The following is a 2,696-nucleotide window of genomic DNA, read 5'->3' on the forward strand; positions in this document are numbered from 1 at the left end:
TGACAGCACCTGCTACGGGCTAATTAGGCGTAATTCACTGAATAGGCTCTTCAACAATTTTATATCGCGGGAGGACTCAATGCAGTAACTTTGACGATTATTTGGGCACGGTCGAAATAATCTATAATACTATGAAGGTGCTACCCGAACCTCAGTGTCACTCTTGTATGCACTCAAATCTCCTTTTTTGCGCTAGTATTCAAACTTTATGCTCGAAAGAATTCATATAGCGTTTTGAAATGATAGTCTAGAAGTCTTATTGAGGGCCCAGGAAATTTTCACGTGGTTTTCTCTAAATTAATCATATTGTGCGCACTTGGTCCTTCAAAAATAATGTTCCGCAGCCTTGCGGCTGACGTTAACGCTTAAGTTATAGTACTTTCATATAGCGATAAGTTGATCAATCATGCAAAATGTGAGAAATAGTTGCAAAAAATCGGTTGTGTGCTACATTTAATGTTTACCTAACGAGGTGCCCATTATGGCGACAGCGCCTTCACGAACTCCCATGAAATACACTTTATTGAGCAGAACAGGGACACGAGAAGCCGCGAACTAGCGTCAATAATGGAACTCGTATAAATGAATTATTGATTGTGACATTCTTCTTTTCTAAATGGCTACACCATCGGGCCGCTTGAACAAAACGTAATTATTGTATCCAGCGGCACGGTACTTACTGCACAAGTTATCTTCATAGCGGACCCCGATCACCGTATACTTACTTTTCTCAGTTTGCTACAAATATTGTGGCTGAATTCGCTTGATCTCTCGTTTGGACACAACTGTTGTGAATCTCAAATGAGAGAAACTTGTTTTAGCGCAGCGAACCCTCTCTTTAGCACAACGTGTTTTGATCACACCCAGAGAGTGCTTGCGTTACACGTTACTGTTCCGCCCATTCGACTCGCGCAGTATCAACCGGACGCGTATATTTCCGCTACGCCGATCTGCAATTTGTCGCACGTCGTGTACATTGCGGTGTCCGGTGATGACTGCACCGATTCGCACGTATTGTCTGCATCTCCGAAGCTTAAATGCATGGTGAGTGTTGTTTGAAGTGACTTATTCGGGTAGCTTGTTCTGAACCACTGTCCTACTGCGTGGAATTCTTCATCGGCTGCTTTATTTCGGGTTCAGCGAGGCTAAACGCCAAGAGATTCTGTGTCTAAACATCTCATAGGCCATGCCAAAGAATTCCAATTTGAGTAACTCTTGAGACCAAGTAGTCCCAGGCTACACCTTGGTGTGTGAAGAATGAATATCTTTCATGTGCTTTTTCCACAAGGGCGGCCTTAGTACTTCACTGACAAGGACATGATAACAATTGTTCTTGCTATAATATAAAGCAGGGCGTAGCGTTTGTGCCGTTTTTTAAATGTTATTGGCTGTGGGTAATTTCCTTTTAACATGAAGCATTAGGGAGCGTCTCGACAAAACGTTCTGTGTAAACAAAAAAAAACATAACTAGCCATGTTAATTCTGGTCTCAAATATAGGGTCATAAAATTCAAATAGGAACTCTTGTCTCTACTTTGCAGCGGTTCGTTATAAATTTTCACTGCCAGAGCTGCACGTATACATGTAAATTAAACTCGGCAACGACTCGTGCGAAACGAACGCCACACAAAGAAGTATAACAGTTTGGGTATATCCAATTTCATAACAAAGGTAGGCGAAAGGGAAACCAAGCAGCCTCGCTAACGTTCTGAGCTCCACTGGATGCAATTAACGAGAAGAAAGGAAACCGAGGGCCCAATTTTTATTACTTATATCTTAGGAAGCCAACAAACAGACACCAAGGACAACATACGGAAAATTACTTGTACTTATTAAATGAAATAAAGAAATGATAAATTTGTGGAAATTTAAGTGGATGAATAGCACAACTCACCGCAGGTGGGGCACGAACCCACGTCTGCGCATTACACGTGCGATGCTCTTACCAACTGAGCTACCGCGGTTCCGTTTTCCCATCCACTTTCTGGCGTAAATATGTTTTTCTGCTAGAAATTAACCTGGGAGTTCTGCCAGGGTCACTACTCACGGCCTTGACGGCGGATGTAGAACATCCTTTCAGGCACAATTTTTCAGTCATCAGCTGTGGCAACAAGAGCCTGTGTTGCTTCCTACTTTCTCTGCAGTTATCTGGGTGCAGGTGTCCTCAAAGCACGTGTGCGGCGCAGCAACTGTCAAGTCCAGCGGCCATAGCAGTAGCTACGACTGTGACATCAGCATCCCGAAAAGGTAACCTGCTAGCTTGGCGTCACCAACGAGGACTTAAAAGGACGCTACCCGGAAACACCCACGCCATTTTTGAGGCAGCGGTTGCGGCAGCTAGAGCCGTGGTGATTGCTTCCTACTTGCTCTGCAGGTTGGTGTCTGTTTTCTATAAGCAATTGTGCATTTCCTCTTCTCGCGACTGCTGCCTCCCAGAACGTGTTCCTTTTCTTTTGGTCGTGTACTTGCTACTTTTGCTGACCATGTCATCTAATGGAGAGCTGGCGAAAAAAAAATTGAATCGCTTAAATCATTGCTTAGCTCTAGTATTGATTCTCGCACTCATGATATAACAGCTAAAATGAAGCAGGAGTTAGCTCGGGAATGACTCGGGCAGCCTACGTCCCTAGGTGAAAGTGTGCAATTTCCGTGCGACAGTTTTGACTATTAAGGTGAAACAAGATGAATTGACAGTGG

General features: G+C 43.8%; 1 non-coding gene across 1 annotated transcript; it reads right to left on the bottom strand.

Moving 5' to 3' along the window:
- Positions 1–1,890: 1,890 nt before the first annotated feature.
- On the bottom strand, positions 1,891–1,963 carry TRNAT-UGU (transfer RNA threonine (anticodon UGU)). Its single transcript has one exon. It is a non-coding gene; the product is annotated as a tRNA-Thr (tRNA).
- Positions 1,964–2,696: the final 733 nt, after the last annotated feature.

The sequence above is a fragment of the Dermacentor variabilis genome, chromosome 3 (genome assembly GCF_050947875.1).
Source record: "Dermacentor variabilis isolate Ectoservices chromosome 3, ASM5094787v1, whole genome shotgun sequence".
NCBI lineage: Eukaryota > Metazoa > Arthropoda > Arachnida > Ixodida > Ixodidae > Dermacentor > Dermacentor variabilis.